Source organism: Arachis hypogaea, chromosome 15 (genome assembly GCF_003086295.3).
Source record: "Arachis hypogaea cultivar Tifrunner chromosome 15, arahy.Tifrunner.gnm2.J5K5, whole genome shotgun sequence".
In the NCBI taxonomy this organism is placed as follows: domain Eukaryota; kingdom Viridiplantae; phylum Streptophyta; class Magnoliopsida; order Fabales; family Fabaceae; genus Arachis; species Arachis hypogaea.
The window spans coordinates 125988879-126016840 of record NC_092050.1 but is presented as its reverse complement, the minus strand read 5'-3'; the positions used below and the strand labels follow the sequence as shown (position 1 = coordinate 126016840).

Sequence of the window (27962 nt, the reverse complement as noted above, 5' to 3'; positions counted from 1 at the left end):
GTTGTTTTTTTAATTAAAATCGACAAGTATGCCGTCGATTTTTATCACTAAAATAAAAAGTAAAACTCATCTTCTCGCATCCACTCCCCCAAATTGTTTAGAAACGCAAACTCCCCCAAATTTTTCAACCCGTGCCCACCACCACCACCTCCTTCCCCCTTTGCCGAAGCTTCCACGGTAGGTTGTGCCCTCGCCGGTGCAACTGCAGGTTCTGGTCCCTCTGTAACCCTTTCTTGCATATCTCGCACACGAAACGGTTCTTCGCCATCAGCGACTTTGGAGATAGAGCTATTACTTCTGCCTCTGGATCTGCATGCTTTAATTAATCAAGCTAGGTATTCTTTAATTTCTTGCCTGGTCTTGTTGGTTGATTTCGCTTTCTCTTCACTGCTACTGGAATTGAATTAGGGTTTCGATAACTGGAAGGAGCTGCTACTAATGAAGACATCATCATGATTGATTAAATATGCTTTATTTATTGCTTGTTTTGAATAAGCTAAGCATGAGATGCATGATACTAGTTAATTATATGCATTTTTTTGTTGATTAGCCCTGTATTTTCCCCTTCATCATGAAACCGAAATTTATAAATTGTAAGATGTCATTGTGCTTGATTTACATGCCTTGAAATGATCCTAGAAAAGTTGATCAACAAAATTATGTGAAATAAGTGGCTTGTTCAAGGCTGGTTCATAAGAAATGGCTCTAACTATTAAACTCACATTGTGATTGTTAAACTGATTTTAAACTAATCTAATATATCATGGATATTTCTGAATTGAATGCACTTGAAATCAATAAGATTGGATTTCCCTGACTTTCTATGTGTGAGATTGGAGATTTTCAATGTAATCATTTCTAGACTTGATTTGCTTATTGTTAACTCTTGTGTTTTGGGTTTAACCATTCTTCCGAAGATTGCAACAAAAAGTTTTCCCTTATCTTCTTAAGCTTTAGTAGGATTCAGGTAATTTAGAATTTAGATAGCAAGCCCTTTTGAATTAATTTTTTCTTCTCACATAAGGTGGCTATAGCATACATAATAAGGATGCTTTATTTATTACAATTACAGATGTTAATATTATTTCTGATGCTCCTTTGCAGAAAGCTCTGACCCCTCCATTAGGAAGACTGCAAAAGGATGCTCATTACTTCCTCAGCTATCAGCTTCTCTGCACTCTCAGTACCTTTGTAACTATTCTACAGCTTTTTCTGAATTTTTAATAAAGTCACTCAAGGTAATTAAACTCATATATATATCAGAAGAACACTTAGCTTAATTAAAGTGTCAAGATAATTATTATTTTGACATTAACTAATATGCTACACAATCTCTTATGAAAGCTTATTTTGCCTCAAGTTTAATTATTTCTCTCCCTTTAAGTCTTCAAGTTTAATTAGATGATGGTGTCTTGCTTGAGTTGTAAGAATTAAAGTTTAATTTGCCAAAGTTTCTTTGATATGCACGTTAGCAATATTTTAATGACTTAAAGGGAATGGGAACCGACAAACAGTGCTACTGCTGCTTTGTAAAAACGAAAAGTGATACTGCTAATGCTAACTTCACAACTTTCTCGTGACTGGATCAGCATTACTCAACGTCACAGCAATAACATAATATACTTTACTATTTATTTGTTAAGTAGTAGTGAGTGTGGTAGCTAATAGGATATCTAGCAATAATGAAGTAATGCCATATATTAAAAAAAAAAGTAGTACTTGTCTCAGTCTCATGCCTTCCTTTTTGGTTTTGCTTCTATTCTTTGCACTTCATTTGCTTTACCCTTCCTTTCTTTTCCAATTGCTTCCGCTTTATTTTATTTCTGACATGCTTTCTATTGTGTGCCCATATAGCCAACACCATGCATTCACAAGGTAAGAGAGATTATTTGACAGGGGACCTTGACACAATTTCACTTATATTACCTCTTCCCACATTAGATTCACCCTATCCACCTCTTCATATCCATCTCTAGATTTAATTTTATTTGAATCAAGATAACATACTTTATGCACTTATATATAAGTTAATCTATTTACCTTGATCAATTATATAATGTGTTTCTTTAATTTATTTTTTCATTCCAAACTTGAGCTATCTGTAGTTTATAGGCCAGTTTTTGAGAGGCAAATGATCAGAACACGTAGAAGCTAGCTAATAAGCTCTAATAACAATGAAAAAAACCTTTATGAGATCTTTTTTAATTAATCATCATTTCAAACTATGTGTACCCTTTTTTCCCTTTAAATTTTATATGATTTTTCTACATTCCCCCTCCCCCCCCTCTTTTTTTTATGATTATGTATTTTGATGGAAGTGATTCAAGGCTTCCAATCAGATATCAAGCTCCTCAAGATTAAAAACCTTGTGGGGTCTGAATTTTTTGGCACTCTTGTGATTCTAAAACTTCACTGTATATAATATAAGATATTGTTAGCAAAATAGTAACAATTAATGAATGATTATAGTTTACTCATTATTCAGTGTGTATGTTCTGTTCTTATGTTATCTGTTTGTGATGATGCATCTTATTATTTCTTGAATCTTAATTTGTTTTATTTGTTCATTTGTGTCTGCAACTATAGGCCTATAGCATATCTGAATTCTGAAACATGAGAATATGTCATATTTTTCATTCAAATTAAGCACATATACATGTAAAGTGTAACATTGACTTGTGGTGAAAGTTCAATTTATTAGCAATTAAAATAAAAATGTAAGATCAGGGATATTAGTACAGAGAGTAGAAATGATTCTGGAACTGCAAGTATATTGTATCGCATAATATTATTCAGGGTATGTGTATCTTAAATAAACATCATGTGCATTTTGTTTGCATATCCATCTAGCCATTACTGACAGACTCAAGAATATTAACCTTTCTGTAGTCTCAAATATGATGATCATTTATGACTCTTATTGTTTCTTTATGCTATTTATCTAATAAACAGTTCACTGAAGCCATGAATAGAGTTTTTACAGCTGAATGCCATAAAATTAATAGCCAATCATTTTTTGAGCTTTCTGGATTATCCACACCACTTATTATATTTCTAGCTTCCGGTTACTATATTTGAATTGTTGAGTATGTAATGAAATGTATTTTCATTATCTTACTACAATAATGGTAGCTGATGTAACCATTTAGTGAACTCCCCATGTGCACAATGCTTTCAACCTCTTTTTTGGTATTGAACACACCACATTCTTAAGAATTATTTTTTAAGCATGGTCTGAGCACTGAGCTTGTTATAAGGCATTGCATCAAACATGTTCTGTTTGTATTGACTGTTAACAGATGGACATTGCTTCATGACAATAATGAATAGAACACCTCAGTTTAGTTGAAGAAGTTGTACTGCTTTCAGCAGTAGGGCTTCTATTACAATCACTGCCTACATTGTTGTATCTTGGCCACCATCTTTTATTATTCTTTGCTCATTTAATATGGTTTCCAGCTTTCCATTATTGATCTCTAATGAATTCCTTATTTTATTTTTCTTTTTTTCTTTTTTCTATTTGAGTTTCCAGACTATATTGATGCGTATCTGAGGTTAGCTGCAATCGCAAAGGCTTGAAACAACATTCTGTTAAGCATTGAGCTGGTACTAATATCCATGATCTTGCTTTTGTTGCTTCTATAATAATTGCATAGCTTCACAATTTCAGTTTTACTCTCTGTAGGTTCATGATGCGCTAAAGGTGAATGAAAAGTGTCCAAATCTTGATCCACTTGTTCAGATTTTTCCTAGTTTTATGTGTTGAATACATTAGAATGTAATTAGCTTGTACATAATGTTAGAGGGTTATTTATTATTTTGATAAGTTTGTAAACTCATTATCTAATATTTAGTATAAATTTTATTTTTATATTTAAAAGTTTATTTGTCTTATTATCTAATATTCTGTATAAATTTTATTTTTATATTTAAAAGTTTATTTGTATTAATGGTTTACTATTTTTCAAATAGAAAAAGAAAAATTAAAACATATAACTATTAAAATCGACGGCAAAGTTGTCGCTTTTAAAAGTTAAAATAGACAAATCTAAACAATTAAATCGACGGCAACTGTGTCGATTTTATTCAATCACATATCGACAGCGTTATCGTCGATTTTATTAAACATGTTATAGACAAAAGTGTTGTTGATTTTATTGAGTTAAATATCGACACAAAGGCTGTCGATTTTATTGAATCAATTATCGACAAAGAAGACGTCGATTTTAAATAATAATATCGACGGCAATGTTGTCGATTTTATTAAGAATGTAAAATTCTCACACCCATATTACAGACGGAACAAACTTCGATTTTATTAAATTATTATTGACGTCCATGAAAGCCGTCGATTTTATTAGCATTTTAAAAATCGACAAGCTTTATAGTGATCAACTGCGCCGTCTATTTTGCCGTCGAATCTCAATATTATCGACGGCTAAGCCGTCGATTTGGTCGTCGATTTTAACGACGTTTCTTGTAGTGAATCACAAGTACTATTTATTTTATGTTATTTATTTTTCATAAATACAATTATTCTTATCATTAATCTCCTGACTAAGATTTACAAAATAATCATAGATTGCTTCAAGCCAACAATCTCTGTGGGATCGACCTTTACTCACGTAAGGTATTACTTGGACGACCTAGTGCACTTGCTGGTTAGTTGTGCGGAGTTGTGAAAAGTGTAATCACAATTTTCCACACAAAGTTTTTGGTGCCGTTGCTGGAGATTGTTCGAGTTTGGACAACTGACGGTTTATTTTGTTGGTTAGATTAGAAAAATTTGTCTTTTTGGTTTAGAGTCATTAACATTGAGTCTTCTATTATTGTTTTGGGTTAAAATTTTAAAATCCTTATTTTATTTTTCTAAACTATTTTTGAAAATTTTTAAAAAAACCAATAACTTCATAATTTAGTCTTCCGTTTGAATCTAGTTTCATATTTTAAGTTTGGTGTCAATTGCATGATTTTATTTTTCTTTCAATTTTCGAATTATATGTTCTAGTTCTTTATTGATCTTCAAATTGTTCTTGATAATTTTCCTTATTTGATCTTTAAAATTTCTTGTGTGGTGATTGTTGCTGTTTATCTTATACATTTTCGAATTATTAGTGTTCAAAATATAAAAATTTTTAATTTTGGTGTCCTTTGTGTTTCTATTTTCTTAAAAATTTTTAAAAATTTATTCTTGGTCTTCATCCTGACATTCAAAGTGTTCTTGGTGTTCATCTTAACATTCAAAGTTTTCTTGTTTGTTTTCCTTGTTTTGATCTAAAAATTCTAAGTTTGGTGTCATTTTATTGTTTTTCTCTTTCCCACTAAATTCAAAAATATCTTTTCTATTTATTTAATTAAATTTTCAAAAATTTCATTTAAAAATTCAGATTTTTTATTTTAAAAATTTTTATTTTATCTTATCTTAAGCTTTAAAATTTCAAAATTCAAAATCTTTTTCAAAAATCATATCCAAAGTTTTTCAATTTTTTTTACTAATTGATTACTTTAATTTTCGAATTTCTTTTTCTTTTTCTTTTAGTTTTCGAAACTTATATTTTATTTTTCAATTATTTTATTTTACCTTACTTTTTTTATTTATTCGGCTATTTTTAATTAAATAAAATTAAAATAAAAATATATTTTATTTGTAATTCACATCAATTCCCTTTTCTCCATCATGGACCTAAGTGGAAATGAATAGTCTAGATTCTAGTCTTCCACAGGAAGAACCTGCTGAGTTTTTGGCACAGTTCTTACAAATTGCTGACACAGTACGTGATAAAGAAGTGGATCAAGATGTCTACAGATTATTATTTTTCCATTTGCTGTAAAAGATCAAGCTAAGAGGTGGTTAAATAACCAACCCACAGCAAGCATAAGAACATGGAAACAATTATCAGACAAATTCCTGAATCAATATTACCCTCCAAAAAGGATGACAGAGCTAAGGCTGGACATCCAAGGCTTTAAACAAGAGGATGATGAATCCCTTTATAATGCCTGGGAGAGGTACAGAGGGATGCTAAGGAAATGCCCCTCTGAAATATTTTCAGAGTGGGTGCAGTTAGACATCTTTTACTATGGGCTTACAGAAAAAGCTCAAATATCTCTAGATCACTCAGCTGGTGGATCTATACATATGAGAAAGACAATTGAAGAGGCTCAAGAGCTCATTGATACAGTTGCTAAAAATCAGCATCTGTACTTGAGTAGTGAGTCCTCCCTGAAAGAAGAGGCTAAAGCAGTATCCACTGAACTTAGTCCTCAAGAACAAGTTGCTGAACTCAATCAGCAATTGCTTATCATAACAAAACAATTCGCAGAATTCAAAGAGACGCTCCAAGACACTAAAAATGCTAACCAAAGTATGGAAGCACAATTGGATCAGACAAGACAGCATCTATCTAAACAGATAACAGAAGAATGCCAAGCTGTTCAATTAAGGAGTGGAAAAACACTGAATGTATCAATCCAAGGTAGCAGGAAGCCAAGAAAGGAACAACTAACAAAGGATAACCAAACCACTACCCAAAATCCCTCTGAGGACAGTAAGAGCCCAGAGAGGAATGATTCTGGCGTTCAAACGCCAGAAAAGGGTGAAAAAGTGGCGTTAAACGCCCAAGGGACAGCCAATTCTGGCGTCCAGACGCCAGAAAAGGGTGGCAATCTGGCGTTAAACGCCCATGCAGCCCCCAATTCTGGCGTTCAAACGCCACAAGGGGGTCAGACACTTGCAAGTGCTGATAACAACCCCCTTAAGCAGGCTTCTCCAACCACTTCTGTAGGAAATAAACCTGCAGCAACCAAGGTTAAAGAATATAAAGCCAAGATGCCTTATCCTCAGAAACTCTGCCAAGCAGAACAGGATAAATAATTTGCCCGCTTTGCAGACTACCTCAGGACTCTTGAAATAAAGATTCCGTTCGCAGAGGCATTTGAGCAAATACCCTCTTATGCTAAGTTCATGAAAGAGATCGTAAGCCATAAGAAGGATTGGAGAGAAACTGAAAAAGTTTTCCTCACTGAAGAATGCAGTGCAGTCATTCTGAAAAGCTTACCAGAGAAGCTTAAAGATCCCAGAAGTTTTATGATACCATGCACATTAGAGGATGCTTGTACCAAGACAGCTCTGTGTGACCTTGGGGCAAGTATCAACCTAATACCTGCATCCACTATCAAAAAGCTTGGTTTGACTGATGAAGTTAAACTAACCCGGATATGCCTCCAACTTGCTGATGGCTCCATTAAAATCCCATCAGGCATAATTGAGGACATGATTGTCAAAGTTGGGCCATTTTCCTTTCCTATTGACTTTGTGGTGCTGAAAATGGAGGAGCACAAGAGTGCAAATCTCATTCTAGGAAGACCTTTCCTAGCAACTGGACGAACCCTCATTGATGTCTAAAGAAGAGAGATAACTCTGAGAGTCAATGAGGATGAGTTTAAGTTGAATGCTGTCAAAGCTATGCAGTATCCAGACACACCAAAAGACTGCCTGAGCGCAGATGTTATTAACTCCTTGGTGGAAGAGATCAATATGACTGAGAGTCTCAAATCAGAGCTAGAGGATATTTTTAAAGATGTTCAGCCTGATCTGGAGGAACCAGAGAGAATAGAAGAACCTCTGAAAATTCCTCAAGAAGAGGATAAGCCTCCTAAACCCGAACTCAAACCACTACCACCATCCTTGAAATATGCATTTCTGGGAGAAGGTGACACTTTTTCGGTAATCATAAGCTCTGCTTTAAATCCACAGGAAGAGAAAGCACTAATTCAGGTACTAAGGACACACAAGACAGCTCTTGGGTGGTCCATAAGTGATCTTAAGGGTATTAGCCCAGCAAAATGCATGCACAAGATCCTATTGGAGGATGATGCTAAGCCAGTGGTTCAACCACAGAGGCGGTTAAATCCAGCCATGAAGGAGGTGGTGCAGAAAGAGGTCACTAAGTTACTGGAGGCTGGGATTATTTATCCTATTTCTAATAGTCCCTGGGTGAGCCCTGCCCAAGTTGTCCCCAAGAAGGGAGGCATGACAGTGGTTCATAATGAAAAAAATGAACTGGTTCCTACAAGAACAGTTACAGGGTGGCGTATGTGTATTGACTACAGAAGACTCAATACAGCCACCAGAAAGGATCATTTTCCTTTACCATTCATAGACCAGATGCTAGAGAGACTAGCAGGTCATGAATACTACTGCTTTTTGGATGGCTATTCAGGTTACAACCAAATTACAGTAGATCCTCAGGACCAAGAGAAAACAACATTCACATGTTCTTCTGGAGTATTTGCCTACAGAAGGATGCCATTTAGTCTGTGCAATGTACCTGCAACCTTTCAGAGGTGCATGCTCTCTATCTTCTCTGATATGGTAGAAAAATTTCTGGAAGTCTTCATGGATGACTTCTCAGTATTTGGAGACTTATTCAGCTCCTGTCTTGACCATCTAGCACTTGTTCTGAAAAGCTGCCAAGAGACTAACCTGGTTTTAAACTGGGAAAAATATCACTTTATGGTGACTGAAGGAATTGTCCTTGGGCACAAAATTTCAAACAAGAGGATAGAGGTGGATCAAGCTAAGGTAGAGGTAATTGAAAAATTACCACTACCTGCCAATGTTAAGGCAATCAGAAGCTTTTTGGGGCATGCAGGATTCTATAGGAGGTTTATAAAGGATTTTTTAAAAATTGCAAAACCTCTGAGCAATCTGCTAGCTGCTAACACGCCATTTGTCTTTGACATGAAGTGTCTGCAGGCGTTTGAAACTCTGAAAGCTAAGTTGGTCACAGCACCAGTTATTTCTGCACTAGACTGGACATTACCATTCGAACTAATGTATGATGCCAGTGACCATGCCATTGGTGCAGTATTGGGACAGAGGCATAATAAGCTTCTGCATGTCATTTATTATGCTAGCCGTGTTTTAAATGATGCACAGAAAAATTACACAACCACAGAAAAGGAGTCACTTGCAGTGGTCTATGCCATTGACAAGTTCATATCTTATTTAGTAGGATCAAAAGTGATTGTGTACCTGACCATGCTGCTCTAAAATATCTCCTCACAAAGCAGGATTCAAAACCCAGACTCATAAGATGGGTGTTGCTTCTGCAAGAGTTTGATATAGAGATAAGAGACAGAAAAGGGACACAGAACGACGTAGCAGATCACCTGTCCCAGATAGAACCAGTAGCAAGAGCGTCCCTCCCTCCTACTGAGATCTCTGAAACCTTTCTGGATGAGCAACTCTTTGCCATTCAGGAAGTACCATGGTTTGCAGACATTGCAAACTATAAAGCTGTGAGATTCATACCCAAAGAGTACAGCAAGGTGCAAACAAAAAAATTGATTTCTGATGCAAAATACTACTTGTGGGATGAACCATATCTCTTTAAGAGGTGTGCAGACGGAATGATCCGTAGATGTGTGCCTAGAGAAGAGGCACAGAAAATTCTATGGCATTGCCATGGATCACAATATGGAGGACATTTCGGAGGTAAGCAAACAGCCACCAAGGTTCTCCAGTGTGGCTTCTACTGGCCTACCCTCTATAGAGACTCCCGAGAGTTTGTACGTAACTATGACAGTTGCCAGAGAGCTGGTAATCTGCCTCACGGTTATGCCATGCCTCAACAAGGGATCTTAGAGATTGAGTTGTTTGATGTATGGGGTATTGATTTTATGGGCCTTTCCCACCATCATACTCAAACACCTATATTCTGGTGGCAGTAGACTATGTATCTAAATGGGTAGAGGCAATTACAACACCCACTAATGATACTAAGACAGTGATGAAGTTCCTCAAGAAGTATATCTTCAGCAGGTTCGGTGTCCCTAGGATACTGATCAGCGATGGAGGCACTCATTTCTACAATAAACAGCTTGACTCTGCTCTGGTCCGATATGGAATTAACCATAAAGTGGCAACTCCATATCATCCACAGACAAATGGGTAGGTTGAAGTCTCAAATAGAGAAATAAAGTGAATCCTGGAGCGGACTGTAAATGCCCGTAGAAAGGATTGGGCAAGAGGTCTGGATGATGCTCTGTGGGCATACAGAATAGCATTCAAGAGTCCTATAGGGACCTCTCCATACCAGCTTGTGTATGGAAAAGCCTGTCATCTACCAGTGAAACTGGAACACAAGGCCTACTGGGCAACCAGATTTCTAAACCTTGATACTAAGGTAGCTGGAGAGAGGAGACTACTCCAGTTGAATGAGCTGGAAGAATTCAGACTCAATGCTTTCAAAAATACCAAAATTTATAAGGAGAAAGCAAAAATATGGCATGACAAAAGGCTGTCATCTAGAGTCTTTGAGATAGGATAGAAGGTCTTGCTGTTTAACTCTAGGCTCAGATTGTTCCCCGGGAAATTGAAATCCCAGTGGATGGGCCCATATGTGATTACAAGTGTGTCACCGTATGGCTATGTAGAACTTCAAGATATTGATTCTGACAAAAAGTTCATTGTTAATGGACAGAGAATCAAACATTATCTTGAGGGCAATGTTGAGCAAGAATGCTCAAAGCTGAGACTAAGTTAAAAGCTCAGTAAAAGTCCAGCTAAAGACAGTAAAGAAGCGCTTACTGGGAGGCAACCCAGCCATTATCAATAATTAGATGTTTGTAACAGTTAGATAAGTCTTTTTAATTTTGTTTTCCTTGTTAATTAATATATTTTCAGTGAAAAAGTCAGGAAAATAGAGGTTCAAGACATAAAATAGAGAAATCACAGAGGAAAGGAGCTCACTGACGTCAAAACGCCAGTAAAGAGGCAATCTGGGCGTTAAACGCCATAATGGCTACCATTCTGGGCGTTCAGAAAAACGCCCAATGAAGAAGGATTTCTGGTGTTTAACGCCCAAAATGGCCACCAGATGGGCGTTAAACGCCAGAATGGATATTGTTCGGTAATATTATAAAAATAATATTTAAAATTATTTTACATAACATAATATTTATAATTATATATTTATTACATCTAAAATTATACAATTATTTTAACGAATTAATAAATATTAAATAAAATAATTTTAAATTATTTAAACTGATTTTTTATTGTTTTTCAAATATTATTGTCTTCGAATTAATTAAATATTATCCCAATCATAGATTCTAGAATCCCGCTCCATATTATTCCAAACTTAAAACTTCAGCAAGTATCATATGTTAATGTAACCAACCATATGAAAGACGTTGCAACTTCAAGTTATGAATCATGGATTATTTTGGAGAATCCTATATATATAACTGTCACGAAACCTGCATGTTGTGTTTGGAAAAGAAATTGAAGTATTTCCTGATGAGTAGTGGAGACTAATTCGAAAGCTATATACGTATCATATCGATGTATGCAACATTATATTATACTGAATCTTAGGTTAATATATAGTGAATAGTGACACTGTATATATGTTCATATAGTTAATATAAATGTTGGATGCAATATCATATGCTGTATGGCACTCATAATAATTTGGCATCTTTTTTATTTGAAAATTGGTAATGCATTTTTTCATAATTTGCTACCGGGTTTAGCGAAATACGCTTTAGACCCATTTGTTCATAGTAGCGGTTTATGTGTTTTCAGCTACTCAACGTAATCCGCGACAGGATGTAGCAGATTACGTGTATTTAGATTCCGCGCTATGGTATTGCGGATTACATATAATTGGGATTGTTGTATTTTCGTCTGCAGTTTCGCAATGTTATATTTGCATAACAGTTTCTCCAACTCATTTTATTTATGTAAATTGCCCTATTTCATAGTTAAAAGAGGAAAAAGAATTGCAAAAGCTCATTTTATTGGATCCAAGTACGAGTTGATGTCAATAGCAAATTATTTGCTTCCAAAAGTGATTTTTGTTTCATTCTCGTGTATCCTATAACGGTGGATGCCTCTCATATTACCTCGGCGTCATTATTTTTCAAAGCACAGTGACACTTTAGCTTGGTCTTAGGGTTTCATTGATAAAATTGGAAATTTTTTGTCTAGCCATAGCCATGTGTTTGGTTAATTTTGTTGTTCATCATCGTTACTTCGCCAAGGTCAATGCTTTCTTTACTAGAATTACCAATCACTTCATGAAAAATCAATCAATTAGTTACATACACTGATACACCATCATATTTACAAAATGTTAGTAAAATTCTTCTGCCAATTTCATTTTGGCTTCTAACTTGGTATTGAATTCATTTAATTTACTCATTTTCTTGTGGTCAACATCAATGAGAATTTTGATCCATTCAGAATTACTATAATACATATCCTTCAAATCAACTTGGTTGCCTCTTGAACTGTACAAATAAATTTTATGCATTACACCAAACAAGGCGTAAGGGTAAACAAAGCAAACCAATCAATTATATACAGTTAAACCTTTGTGTTCAATTTGGCTTGGGTTTTTGAACATCCAAATCAAACCTACTTCAGGATGGTGCTTCGATCAATTGCTTCCACTAAATTTCTCAGGTTGAAGAAAAGAAATCACAAGAATCTGCTGCTTCCATTCCTTAATATTTACAACTTATGATACTTCTCTGTAAGTGGGAATCATCAACTTCCGTGTTGAAAATAAAGTTGCTAAATACTGTGGTTATATCCTTAGTAGGAGTGGAAAAAGGACAGGTGACCTATCAGGGACCTACAGCCTGGCCTGGCCTGGCCTAGTATGTTATAAAATAGATACAGGCTTAGACTCTTTTAAAAGCCTTAATATGTTAATAGTAAGGTTGCGAGAACCAGACCGATTAATGAACTGGTAGAGTGACTGGTTCACTGGTTCAAAGATTTGACCGAAATTCAACCAATTTAATTAAATATTAAATAAAATTATTAACAATTAAATATACAATGAAACATGTAGCATGACTTTTTTTTTTGTTACATTAACAATATCTAATAAGTAAAATTTGATCTCTTTTTATTCTTTTCAAAATTAACATAAGGAAAATCCAAACCAACGTTTAATTTTCTAAATTTAGTGTAAAATGAGAAATTAAAAAAAGAAATCATTGTAGAATTAACAATGCTGAAATGGAAGGGAATAAAGACGAAGACAAGGGTGACAATTTTATTCTATTTCTGTGCATGTCTTTTGCAACCTTTCTGCTGGGTTTAACAAATTTGTATAAAGAAGCTGTACATATGTATGTCCTCATATGCAAATCAATGTAAAACACCGTGACAAAATTAGATTTCAGATTCAGAAGAAACAGATAGAAAAAAAATAGAAAAAAGAAAAAGAACACAACAGAAAAAATAGCAACTTACCCCAATTCTCACTCCAATTCAGATTCAAAACACAACAAAAAAAGAAACAGCAACTCCAGAATCAGATTTTAGATTTCAATAACTCAGTAAAATTAAAAAAACTACACAACCATAAATTGAAGCAAACATTGATTTGAATCATTAAAAAATAGAAAATCAAAATCCTAGAAATTAACAAAAGAAAAAAAATGAAGCAGAGCTACCAATGACAGAGGACCCAAAATGATGTCGATGGAGGAACGAAATAGGCGGCGAGGAGGTAAGGGAGGCACGGCGAGACTGAGACGAGATCGAGCAAACTGACTAGCGATGGAGGAATCCAACCACCGTGCTTCGATCTGCAAGTCCACGACGACGAAGACGAAGACGATGTAGAGAAGAAGACGGCCACGAGCTTCGATCTGCAAGACCAAATGTGATGACGTGGAGAAGAGGAGAATGGACGGCCAAGAGTTTCGAGCTAACCCTATGTATGTCACTATCGGCGGCGAGGCACCCTTTGGCTGACCAGAAGAGTTCGGCGACGGCGCAGCCGATGGCTTCTGTTGCTGCTGGCAGAGAGAGAGAGAGAGAGAGAGAGAGAGAGAGAGAGAGAGAGAGAGAGAGAGTAGTGCGCCGTAGGGGATTAGGGATTTTTGGGGGTTACAGGTTAGGGATGCTATTTATATAATCCATTTTTCTTTTTTTCTAAATTATAATATTAAAAACCGTTAAAAAACCGACCGGTTCATCGGTTTACTGTCGGTTCGACCGGGTTTTTTTGGTTTTTTGTCAGGTGGTTTTTCATGTCAACCGGACCGGCTAGAAGACCGGTTTTTGGTTAATCTGGTTGAATCGGCCGGTCTGGTTTGGTTTTTAAAACATTGGTTAATAGGTCAGGACAAGGCTTATTAATTAGCCTTATTGGCCTGTGGTGCACAAAATTGTGATTCACACTTTTCACAACTCCGTACAACTAACTAGCAAGTGCACTGGATCGTCCAAGTAATACCTTACGTGAGTAAGGGTCGATCCCACGGAGATTGTCAGCTTGAAGCAAGCTATGGTCATCCTGTAAATCTTAGTCAGGCAGATTCAAATGGTTATGAGGTTTTGATAATTAAAAGATAAATAAAACATAAAATAAAATAAAGTTACTTATGTAATTCATTGGTGGGAATTTCAAATAAGCGTTTGGAGATGCTTTGTTGCTTCTGAACCTCTGCTTTCCTACTGCCTTCTTCCAATCATGCGTGCTCCCTTCCATGGCAAGCTGTATGATCCTCTCGGATGAAAAATACCAGGTACGATCACTGTATGGCTAATCAACTGTCGAATTTCTCGTCTCGGATGAAAAATACAATGTACAGCTACTGCACGGCTAATCATCTGTCGGTTCTCGCTAGCGTCGGAATAGGATCTCTCTATCCTTTTGCACACTGTCACTGCGCCCAACATTCACAGGTTTGAAGCTCGTCACAGTCATCCCTTCCCAGATCCTACTCGGAATACCACAGACAAGGTTTAGACTTTCCGGATCTCAAGAATGCTGCCAATGGTTCTAGCCAATACCACGAAGGTTCTAATCTTAGATTCGGATGCTCTGTTGTCAGGAGAGACGATGCAAATCGCGGATTAGAAATCCAAGAGAATATACTCCGGCTGTCGTCCAATGACTACGTTGAACATCATGTAGACCGCTTGTGGTTGTCAGGCACGCGGATCTTGGCTTAGCGAGTAATGAAGATAGTGGGTGATTGTCACGGGTTCCGACTTAACTAAATTAAGTACAAGAGTATATCTTAGAGAAGAAGTAAGCGTGAATTGAAAGAGAAACAATAGTACTTGCATTAATTCATGAAGAACAGTAGAGCTCCACACCTTAATCTATGGGGTGTAGAAACTCCACCGTAGAAAATACATAAGTGAAAAGAGATCTAGGCATGGCCGAATGGCCAGCCTCCCAAAGAGGTTCGAAATGTCCAAAGTCTTAGGGTTGACAAAGGATATGCATACAATAGTAAAAAGTGCTATTTATACTAAACTAGTTACTAGGGATTACAGAAAATAAGTAACTAAGTACAGATAGTGCAGAAATCTACTTTCGGGACCCACTTGGTGTGTGCTTGGGCTGAGCATTGAAGCTTTCACGTGCATAGGCCATTCTTGGAGTTAAACGCCATCTTGGGTGCCAGTTTGGGCGTTTAACTCCAGTTTTGGTGCCAGTTCTGGCATTTTACGCCAGAAAGTTTTTGGTTGGCTTTTAGCGTTAGTTTGGGCCATCAAATCTCAGACAAAGTATAAACTATTATATATTGCTGGAAATCTCAGGATGTCTACTTTCCAACGCAATTGAGAGCGCGCCAATCGGGCTTTTGTAGCTCCAGAAAATTTACTTCGAGTGAAGGAGGGTCAGAATCCAACAGCATCTGTAGTTCTTTTTCAGCCTCTGAATCAGATTTTTGCTCAGGTCTGCATCTTCAGCCAGAAAATACCTGAAATCATAGAAAAATACACAAACTCATAGTAAAGTCCAGAAATATGATTTTTGCATAAAAACTAATAAAAATATAATAAAAAGTAACCAAAATATACAAAAAACTAAGTAAAAACAATGCCAAAAATGGTATAAATTATCCGCTCATCACAACACCAAACTTAAATTGTTGCTTGTCCCCAAGCAACTAAAAACAAAATAGGATAAAAAGAAGAGAATATACAATGAATTCCAAATTTATCAATGAAATTAGTTCCAATTAGATGAGCGGGGCTAGTAGCCTTTTTGCTTCTGAACAGTTTTGGCATCTTACTTTATCCTTTGAAGTTTAGAATATTGGCATCCATAGGAACTTAGAATTCAGATAGTGTTATTGATTCTCTCAGTTCAGTATGTTTATTCTTAAACACAGCTACTTTATGAGTCTTGGCCGTGACCCTAAGCATTTTGTTTTCCAGTATTACCACCAGATACATAAATGCCACAGACACATAACTGGGTGAACCTTTTTAGATTGTGACTCAGCTTTGCTAGAGTCCCCAGTTAGAGGTGCCCAGAGCTCTTAAGCACATTCTTTTTGCTTTGGACCACGACTTTAACCGCTCAGTCTCAAACTTTTCACTTGACACCTTCACGCCACAAGCACATGGTTAGGGACAGCTTGGTTTAGCCGCTTAGGCCAGGATTTTATTCCTTTGGGACCTCCTATCCATTAATGCTCAAAGCCTTGGATCCTCTTTACCCTTGCCTTTTGGTTTAAAGGGTTATTGGCTTTTTCTACTTGCTTTTTCTTTCTCTTTCTCTTTCTCTCTTTTTTTTGCCACTTTTTTCTTTTCTTTTTTTTTTCCTGCAAGCTACTACTTTTTCTTGCTTCAAGAATCAATTTTATGATTTTTTAGATTATCAATAACATGTCTCCTTTTTCATTATTCTTTCAAGAGCCAACAATTTTAACATTCATAAACAACAAATTCAAAAATATGCACTGTTCAAGCATTCATTCAAAAAACAAAAAGTATTGTCACCACATCAAAATAATTAAACTAATTTCAAGATAGAATTCGAAATCATGCACTTCTTGTTCTTTTGCAATTTAAAAGCATTTTTCATTTAATAAAGGTGAGGGATTCATGGAATCATTCATAGCTTTAAGACATAGACACTAAACACTAATGATCATGTAATGAAGACACAAACATAGACAAAACATAAAGCATAAAAAAAATGAAAAACAGAAAAATAAGAACAAGGAAATTAAAGAACGGTTCCACCTTAGTGATGGCGGCTAGTTCTTCCTCTTGAAGATCTTATTGAGTGCTTGAGCTCCTCTATGTCTCTTCCTTGCCTTTGTTGCTCCTCTCTCATGGCTCTTTGGTCCTCTCTGATTTCATGGAGGATGATGGAGTGCTCTTGGTGAGGTCCATGAGTGGGCTCTCTTGTTTGCTCCATCCTCTTTCTAGTGATGGGCTTTTGAGATGAATCTCTGCATCTTTCATGACTCGGAGTTGGAAGCAACTGCCTTCCCTTTCCTCTTTCTAGAGGTTTCTCCGGCCTTAGGTGCCATTAATGGTTATGGAAAAACATAAAGCAGAGCTTTTTCCACACCAAACTTAAAAGGTTTGCTCGTCCTTAAGCAAAATAAGATAGAAGGGGGTAGAAGAAGAATGATGCAATTAATTTGAAAACTTATTACTATATGCAAGAAAAATTAAAAAGAGTTGAAAAGAATTTGAAAAGATATGTAAGTTTTGAAAATGTTTTGGAAGGAATTGAAAGAATTGAAAAGAAAAGAATTAAAAAGAATTGGAAAGATTATTAATCTTTGAAAATAGAAATTGAAAGATGAATGTTTAAAATATCTTTGATGCAAAAAATTATGAATTAAAACATGAAAAATTGAAAAAAATTGAATTGGAAACAAAATTACCTCCCTTGTGTCATCCTGCGCCCACTGGACTGCCTATTTGGGCGTTTAACACCCAGCCAGATACCCTGCTTGGCGTTAAATGCTAGGATTCCTTCTTTACTAGGCGTTTTTCTGAACGCCCAGAATGCTGCCTGCATGGGCGTTAAATGCCCATTTTGCTATCCTTACTGGCGTTTAAACGCCAATAAGCCTGTCCTCCAGGGTGTGCTATTTTTTATGCTATTTTTGATTTCGCTTTAATTCTGCAGCTGTTTTTATGACTCCACATGATCATCAACCTAAAAAAAAACATAACATGGCAATGTAAACAAATAAATATAATTAAATAACATTGGGTTGCCTCCCAATAAGCGCTTCTTTAATGTCAATAGCTTGACAGTGAAATCTTAGAGAGCTTCACAGAGACTCAGAGCTTAATGGTGGCCTTCCAACACCAAACTTAGAAGTTGAGTATGGGGGCTCTGTTTGACTCTGTATTGAGAGAAGCTTTTCATGCTTCCTCTCCATGGTTACAGAAGAAGATCCTTGATCCTTAAACACAAGGTAGTCCTCATTAGGGAGCTCTTTAGTGGTCAGTGGACGTCCATTGAGGTCTTCCTCACTGGAAATCACTGCCTCCTCCTCCTCTATAGGTTCGGCCACTTTGGATATATTGATGGCCTTGCACTCTCTCTTTGGATTCTCTTCTGTATTGCTTGGGATAGTACTAGGAGGAGTTTCAGTAACTCTTTTACTCAGCTGACCCACTTGTGCCTCCAGATTTCTAATGAAGGACCTTGTTTCAGTCATGAAACTGTGAGCGGTATTAGTTAGATCAGAGACTATGGTTGCTAAGTCAGAGAGGCTCTGCCTAGAATTCTATGTCTGTTGCTGAGATGATGATGGAAAAGGTTTGCTATTGTCAAACCGAATTCTCCCACCATTATTATTATTGAAGCCTTGTTGAGGCTTCTGTTGATCATTCCATGAGAAATTTGGATGATTTTTCCATGAAGGATTGTAAGTGTTTCCATAGGATTCTCCCATATAATTCACCTATTCCATTGTAGGATTCTTAGGGTTATAAGGTTCTTCTTCAGAAGAAGCTTCTTTAGTACTGTCGGATGCAGCTTGCATTCCAGTCAGACTCTGAGAAATCATATTGACTTGCTGAGTCAATATTTTGTTCTGAGTCAATATAGCATTCAGAGTATCAATCTCAAGAACTCCTTTCTTCTGAGTTGTCCCATTATTCACAGGATTTCTTTCAGAAGTGTACATGAACTGGTTATTTGCAACCATTTCAATGAGTTCCTGGGCTTCTGCAGGCGTCTTCTTCAGATGAAGAGATCCACCAGCAGAGTGATCCAATGACATCTTGGACAATTCAGACAGACCATCATAGAATATACATAGGATGCTCCATTCTGAAAGCATGTCAGAAGGACACCTTCTGATCAATTGCTTGTATCTTTCCCAAGCTTCATAGAGGGATTCACCTTCCTTCTGTCTGAAGGTTTGGACTTCCACTCTAAGCTTACTCAATTTTTGAGGTGGAAAAAATTTGGCCAAGAAAGAATTGACCAACTTTTCCCAAGAGTTCAGGCTTTCTTTAGGTTGTGAGTCCAACCATGTCCTAGCTCTGTCTCTTACAGCAAAGGGGAAAAGCATAAGTCTGTAGACCTCAGGATTAACCCCATTGGTCTTAACAGTATCACAGATTTGCAAGAATTTAGCTAAAAACTGATGAGGATCTTCCAATGGAAGTCCATGAAACTTGCAATTCTGCTACATTAGAGAAACTAATTGAGGCTTAAGCTCAAAGTTGTTTGCTCCAATTGCAGGAATTGAGATGCTTCTTCCATAGAAGTCAAAAGTGGGTGCAGTAAAGTCACCAAGCATCTTCCTTGCATCTCCACCATTATTGTTATTTTTGGCTGCCATGTCTTCTTCTTTTTCGAAAATTTCTATTAGGTCCTCTCTAGAGTTTTGTGCTTTAGCTTCTCTTAGTTTCCTCTTCAGAGTCCTTTCAGGTTCAGGATCAGCTTCAACAAGAATGTTCTTATCGTTGTTCCTGCTCATATGAGAAAGAAGAGAATAGAAAAGAAGAAGAATCCTCTATGTCACAGTATATAGATTCCTTTATATGAGTAGAAGAAGAGAAGAATAAAATGAAGAAGGGAGAAGAAGAAGAATTCGAACACAGAGAGAGGGAGAGGGTTCGAATTATAAGAAGAAAAGAAGTGTTAGTAAATAAATAAAATAAAATAGAAAGAGATGAGAGAGAGAGAGTATTTGAATTTTAAAAAGAGGGAGAAGAAAAATATTTTTATTTTTGTTTAATTAGTTAAGCTAGAATTCAAAAATTAAGAAAAGAAATAAAAGTAATATGAAAACTAAATAAATTAATTAATTAAAAAGATTTTTGAAAAAGTTGTTAGTTGGTTTTCGAAAATTAGAGAGAGAGAAAAGTAGTTAGGTGGTTTTGAAAAAGATAAGAAATAGTAAGCTTTTTAAAATCAAACAAACAAGTCAAGTGGTTAATTGAAAAAGATTTGAAAATCAATTTTGAAAAGATAAGAAGTTAGAAAAAGATTTTGAAATTAAGTTTTGAAAAAGATATGATTGAAAGATATGATTGAAATTTATTTTGAAAAAGATTTGAAAAGGAAATTAAAAAGATTTGATTTTTGAAATTAAAGTTGATTACTTGACTAACAAGAAACTAAAAGATATGATTCTAGAATTTAAAGATTGAACCTTTCTTAATAGGCAAGTAACAACTTAAAAATTTTTGAATCAAAACATTAATTGTTAGCATTAATTTCGAAAATTATGAAATAAAAATAAGAAAAAGGTTTTGAAGATCAATTTTAAAATTTTCGAAAATATTAAGAAAAAATGAAAAAGATTTTATTTTTGAAAAAGATTTTGAAAAGATAGAATTTTTAAATTGAAATTTTGACTTGACTACCAAGAAACAACCAAATTTTGAAAATTTTTGACTAAGTCAATCCAAAATTTCGAAATTGAAGAGTAAAATAAGGGAAAGATATTTTTTGGATTTTTGAATTTTTAATGAGGAGAGAGAAAAACAACAAGATGACACATGACATAAAAATTTAAGATCAAAACAAATAATGCATGTAAGAACACTTTGAATGTCAAGATGAACACCAAGAACACTTTGAAGATCATGATGAACATCAAGAACATATTTTTGAAAATTTTTAAGAAAAGAAACACATGCAAAATACCAAACTTAGAAATTTTTAATGTTTAGACACTATGAATTCGAAAATGCACAAGAAAAATAAGAAAAGACACAAAACAAGAAAAATTAAAGATCAAACAAGAAAAATCATCAAGAACAACTTGAAGATCAAAGAAGAACACAATGCATGAATTTTCAAAAATTTTAAGAAAATTAAAAGAATGCAATTGACACCAAACTTAAAATTTGACACTAGACTCAAACAAGAAACACAAAATTTTTTTGGTTTTATGATTTTATTAAATTTTTTTGTAATTTTTTCAAAATTATTTTTGAAAAAAAAATGAAAGGAAAGAAAATATTTTTTTGTATTTTTTTTCGAAAATAAAAATAAAAAGCTTAAACATAAAATAAAATTACCTAATCTAAGCAACAAGATGAACCGTTAGTTGTCCAAACTCGAACAATGCCCGGCAACGGCGCCAAAAAATTGGTACACGAAATTGTGATTCACACTTTTCACAACTCCGCACAACTAACCTGCAAGTGCACTGGGTCGTCCAAAAAATAACTTACATGAGTAAGGGTCGATCCCACAGAGATTGTCGGATTGAAGCAAGCTATAGTCATCTTGTAAATCTTAGTCAGGCGGATTCAAATGGTTATGAGGTTTTGATAATTAAAAGATAAATAAAACATAAAATAAAATAAAGTTACTTATGTAATTCATTGGTGGGAATTTCATATAAGCGTTTGGAGATGTTTTGTTGCTTTTGAACCTCTGCTTTCCTACTACCTTCTTCTAATCATGCGTGCTCCCTTCCATGGCAAGCTGTATGATCCTCTCGGATGAAAAATACCAGGTACGATCTCTGTACGGCTAATCAACTGTCGGATTTCTCGTCTCGGATGAAAAATACCATGTACAATGACATGGCGGAAATTGGCGAGTTAAGAAATTTTTATAAGAGATACGTTGCAAGTATAGTTCTTAACCAACCGAAAATCCACTTATCAATTTAGAAGGGTTGTCACAAAATTAAAATTAAAATCAAAATACTGGGAGTATGAATCCCAGGTCGTCTCCCAACGAGTTGCAGAAATATGTGCTATTTTATTAATCAGATGTTTTCAAAAATGGTTTGAGTTGATAAACAGGAAATTAAATTAGAGAATTTATGTAATTTTAAATAAAAGCCTTGACTGGGAGTAGATTAGTTGGAAGCCCTATTCTTGTTGGAGTACTCTCAAGCTTAATTGATAATTAAAGGTTGTTCTGCTTAGTTACCCTTTACTAGGTAGAGGAAAGTCAAGCAAGTTGGAAAGCTATTTCTAGTCACAAGTCCTAATCCTCTCCCTTGGGAAGGACTAGTGTCAATAACTAGAGGGCGATCCAATAATAAACCCAATTACAATTTTTCTCTTGAGTAACCCAACTCAAGGTTTCCTTTCAATCATCTCCCAATCAAGTTATGGAACTACTCGCTCATTATGAATGTAAATTTCATAAAATAAGGAAGAGAAATACTGAAAGACATAATAAATAATAATCAAAAGGATCAATTAAAAATAAGAATAATTCTTGTATAAATAAATTCTAGAAATAATCCAAGAGTAACTCTGAGTAAATAAAGAACATGAAAGAATAAGTGACAAGTAAGGAAACAAACTAGAATGGCGAAGTCTTGACGGAGGTAATAACTCTTATCAATGTTCCAATCCAAAAAGCAATAAAATCAAATCCTAAGAACTATGAATATGTAAGGCGAAAACCTAGAGGAGAGGTAAAATTAGACCTAAAATTAAAACTATGTAGAATGAATGTTGTGTTCTCTCTCTGCACGTTCCCTGGCTCTAATATGCTTTTCTGGGCCGAAAACTGGGTCAAAACAGGGCCTAAAATCGTCCCCAGCGAATTCTGCAGATTTTGCAGATCGCGCATGTCACGCGATCGCGTCATCCAGGCGTTCGCATCATCCAGCGTTTTGCCTTGCCACGCGTGCGCATCGTCCACGCCTTCGCGTCACTGGTGCAGTTTCCAATCCGCGCGGTCACGTGAGCCATGCGCCCGCGTCACTTCTCGCTGGTCATCTTCCTTCCATTTTTGCAAGCTTCTTTTCTAATCTCCAAGTCATTCATGCCCCATAAAGCCTGAAACACTTAACACACAGATCACGGCATCGAATGGAATAAAGGAGAATTAAAATACAAAATTAAAAGTCTCTAGGAAGCAAGTTTTCAACCATAAAGTATTTTTAGGAAGGAATGATAAATGCATGCTTATTTAATGAATAAGTGGGTAAAGATTTGATAAAACCATACAATTAAACACAATATAAACCATAAAATAGTGGTTTATCATACAGCTACCGCACGGCTAATCATCTATGGGTTCCTGCTAGTGTCGGAATAGGATCTCTCTATCCTTTTGCACACTGTCACTGCACCCAACATTCCCAGGTTTGAAGCTCGTCACAGTCATCCATTCCCAGATCCTACTCAGAATACCACAAACAAGGTTTAGACTTTCCGGATCTCAGCAATGCTACTAATGGTTCTAGCCTATACCATGAAGGTTCTAATCTTAGATTTGGATGCTCTGTTGTTAGGAAAGACGATGCAAATTGCAGATTAGAAACCCAAGAGAATATACTCCGGCTGTCGTCCAATGACTACGTTGAACATCATATAGACCGTTTGTGGTTGTCAGGCACGCGGATCTTGGTAAGCGAGTAATGAAGATAGTGGGTGATTGTCACGGGTCACCCCTTCATTCTGACTTAACTGAATTAAGTACAAGAGTATATCTTAGAGAAGAAGTAAGCATGAATTGAAAGAGAAACAATAGTACTTGCATTAATTCATGAAGAACAATAGAGCTCCACACCTTAATCTATGGGGTGTAGAAACTCCACCGTAGAAAATACATAAGTGAAAAGAGGTCTAGGCATGGCCGAATGGCCAGCCTCCCAAAGAGGTTCAAAATGTCCAAAGTCTTAGGGTTGATAAAGGATATGCATACAATAGTAAAAAGTGCTATTTATACTAAACTAGTTACTAGGGATTACAGAAAATAAGTAACTAAGTACAGATAGTGCAGAAATCCACTTCCAAGGCCCACTTGGTGTGTGCTTGGGCTGAGCATTGAAGCTTTCACGTGCATAGACCATTCTTGGATCTAAACGCCAGCTTGGGTGCCAGTTTGGGCGTTTAACTCCAGTTTTGGTGCCAGTTCTAGCGTTTTACGCCAGAAAGTTTTTGGCTGGCCTTTAGCGCCAGTTTGAGCCATCAAATCTCGGGCAAAGTATAAACTATTATATATTGCTGGAAATCCCAGGATGTCTACTTTCCAACGCAATTGAGAGTGCGCCAATTAGGTATTTGTAGCTCCAGAAAATCTACTTCGAGTGCAGGAGGGTCAGATTCCAATAGCATCTGCAGTCCTTTTTTCAGCCTCTAAATCAGATTTTTGCTCAGGTCCCTCAATTTCAGCCAGAAAATACCTGAAATCACAGAAAAATACACAAACTTATAGTAAAGTCCAGAAATGTGATTTTTGCATAAAAACTAATAAAAATATAATAAAAAGTAACTAAAACATACTAAAAACTAAGTAAAAACATTGCCAAAAAGGGTATAAATTATCCACTCATCAGCCTGTCAAGCCTGCCTAGGCCTATTAAAACATAATTAAATATATAAATAATTTTTTATTATTAACAAAATTATGAGATATTTTAAATTTATTATATTTTATTATAAATATTTTTGTATATTTTAAATACTTTACAAGATTAAAAATTCTTATAAATATTAAATATGACATATTACATATAAATATTTTTACTAAAAAATAATTTTTTTAAATAATATTTTTATTTTGAAAAAAAATTATCAAACCTTTTAACAGACTTCAGGCTAGGCCAGGCCTAGTACTTTATAAAGAGCTTATAGCAGGCTGCAGGCCAGGTTCAGGCCAATTAACTACATGACAGGCCATGCCTGTTAAGAGCAAAGCCTGACCTGACTTGACCTATTTCCACCCCTAATCCTTAGTAAGTGACCAAATAAAATGAAAATATATGATTCAACTAAATTCCAATTGTTGCAATATTAAAAAAAAAAACAAATTACATACAATTTACCACCATATATTTAGCTTTTCCTTTTCTCAGTTTGATCCTTCATATGTCAAATAGTTTTTCAATCAATTAGACAATGAAAGATTTCTACTTGCTTGATGGTGGAGTCAAAATGTAAACCATTTGACATAAGATCGATCAAACTGAGAAAAATAAAATGCAATCTGTCAAAATTAAGACAATTTGAAATATAAAAGGCCATATAACAAACAAAAATTATTATATATAGTATTTAATATGTAAAATATCGATAAATTAACAAATAATTAACTTATAAATTAATTATGAGCCAGGGATTAGGAAATTAAATTTTATTATTTGAAAAAATAAAAATATTTAAAATACAAATTAAAACACTAATTTTAAATATTTTAGTCCAAAATTAGGCCAATAGACCGAATTGGTTGAACTGAGTCTGCATTGGGCTCAAGGCCTAACATATAAAACCAAGCTCAGCCTTCTCTTCTCCCTCGTTATCATGAAACATGCTAAAGGTGAGGGAAGGGGCAAGAACCCTAACCTCCTTTTCAATTCAATTTTCAATCCTTCATAACTTTCAATCCAGAGCTCCGATTGACGAGTCATTTGTGGCCACGTGAAGTTCTTGTCGAGCTCTTCAATTCTAACTGAACATTATGGTAAGAAACTTTTAATTTCATGCACAGTTCTTCATTCTCTTTTATTTTGCATTTTGGGTTTTGGGTGTTGAAAGATTTTGATTTTTGATGTTTAGAAAAAATCCAAGCTTGAGTACTATTGAGATTTCAGCCTATGGTTGTGTGGAGTAAGGTAAGAAATTGCTAAACCCTTGTGAATTGATGAATTAGTAAACTCTAGTGTTTGATTTTGGTACATTATATGGAACTAGATTAAGATTCATGTTGATATTGGAGTTAAACTGGCAATTGGGAGTGATTGAAGTTGAGCTTTTGGCGGCTGAGTCTTGTTGATTCAGTTTAGAAGCTTAAAATTTTGTGGAAGAGAAGTTTTTGGTGGTATTGAGTTTGGAGAAAATCGGTCATGGTATGGTTTTGATTTCTTGTAGTTAATATATAATGTTCCGTGAAACTTTAGCTAATAGTCCCTATGATAAGTGTGAATTGTATGTATGGTTGATTATTGTTGAAGATTGTGAATGGGTTGTGGTTGAGCATGGATATGAGTTATATGAATGAATTATGTTGTGAGCTATGAAATGATGATAATTATAGATTTTGATGATGATTGACGTGTGAAATTAATGAGTTATGTTTGGCATTGGTGATTATTGAAATTGCGAATGTATGAATGGAGGATTGTTGAAAAAGGTTGATAAGTGGGAAAATGTTGTTGGATTTAAAAATTGTGATTTGAATGGGTTGATAGGTTGATAAATTGAATTATTTGGGTGTTGTGATGATTGAGGAGTAATGGATAATGTGTAGAAGTATATAGCATTGATATTGGTATGGTAAAAAACTATGTTTTTGTTTGAGAGTTTTGAGATTGGAGGATTTTGGCAAATTTGGTAAAAATCGATTTTTGACCTACTTTGGCAGGCCATAACTTGCCTTCCGGACCCCCAAATCTTGTCAAACTTATTTTCAATGAAAATTAGATTCGTGAAGTTTATAACGTTTGAAGGACAGAATAAAAATAATTTTTAACGAAAAAGTTATGCACATTTGAAATTAGTGTGAAAAAACTGATTTCTGAACTTAACAGCTTTTTGGAAATATTGATATGTGTGCGTATGCGGAAGAGAGCTACGTACATGACTTTGTGTTTTGACATGCTCGCGTATGCGACACCCTGTTTTAGCTGAAATAATTTTTTTATGCTTTTGATCATTCCTCTAGCCTTTTAAACCCTGTTATGAGTCTAAAGCTAGTGTAATAGAGGGTAGAAGGATTAAGGATGAAGTTTAATGGGTGGAAATAGCAAATTGAAGAATAATAATTATGATGTATGGTATTGCAAGATGATGATGATGATGAGGATGTGAATTATTTGAATAAATATATTTATGAATTTTGAGACTTTGAAAGATAATTGATGATGAATTGAGGTATAATGAGTATGATTATGATATTGATAAATGATGATGATTAATGATGATTATGACTACGAATGAAGAGAAGTAAGATGGAGGATGAACTTGATAAGGAAATTGAATCTAATTGAGATATACCACCGGGTAAGATATAGTGGCATTGTCCACTTGCTCCGGATGAAAGTTAAGACATGGGTAAGATGCAGTGGTGTTGTCCACTTGCTCTGGTATAAGTTGAGATGCCGGGTAAGATGTAGTGGTATTGTCCACTTGCTCCGGATAAAGGTTTGAGACATCGGGTAAGATGCAGTGGTGTTGTTCACTTGCTCCGGATAAAAGTTTTGAGACACCAGATAAGATGCAAGTGTTGAGTTTCGTCACACTTGCTTCGGGTCAAGAATTGTAACACTGCCTGGGTAAGAGGCAACGGTGGAAGTTGTTCCCCTTGCTCTAGGTTACGCGGATAAGATGCAAGGGTTGCAGTTTTGTCCCACTTTACTTTGTGTTGAGGTGTTCCTATCCAGGGTTCACCGCTAGATATGTCGGATTTGGCTATATAACCGACAGATGATATCATTGGTCATAGGGCAGACATACATCATATGCACTTGTATGTTTTGTTTAAGTATGCATTTGTTTTGTCTTACCTATTTGGTTAATTGTAGTTAACTGCTACTTGATCTATTTGCTGTATCTGCTATCCATATCTGTATTTTTCTTGTTTGTATTGTATGTGTTTGTTTCTGAAAAATCCCTCATGCTGGTGGAAGTGACATTGAGGGTTGTTCCACTTTGTGATTTGGAGGGTTGCAGAGAATGGAAAATGAAGAGTTAGATTAGAATCCTTAGATATAGTCACCCTATATTTGGTTTAGTAAAAATTTTTGGATATGAATATGGGTTGTTGGAGTTT

The 27962-nt window shown here is 35.4% G+C and overlaps 1 long non-coding RNA gene and 1 other non-coding gene across 3 annotated transcripts; both read left to right on the top strand.

The window, feature by feature from the left end:
- On the top strand, nt 1–3880 carry LOC112750606 (uncharacterized). 2 transcript variants are annotated; one of them, XR_003175936.3, is made up of 4 exons: nt 1–335; nt 1105–1191; nt 3533–3606; nt 3686–3880. It is a non-coding gene; the product is annotated as an uncharacterized lncRNA (long non-coding RNA). The 2 variants fall into 2 exon arrangements; XR_003175937.3 differs by having other exon boundaries at nt 47–335; nt 1105–1238.
- Nucleotides 3881–19092: 15212 nt separating this feature from the next.
- LOC112752997 (small nucleolar RNA R71) lies at nt 19093–19200 on the top strand. Its single transcript, XR_003177401.1, has one exon. It is a non-coding gene; the product is annotated as a small nucleolar RNA R71 (small nucleolar RNA).
- The last annotated feature ends 8762 nt before the right edge of the window (nt 19201–27962 follow it).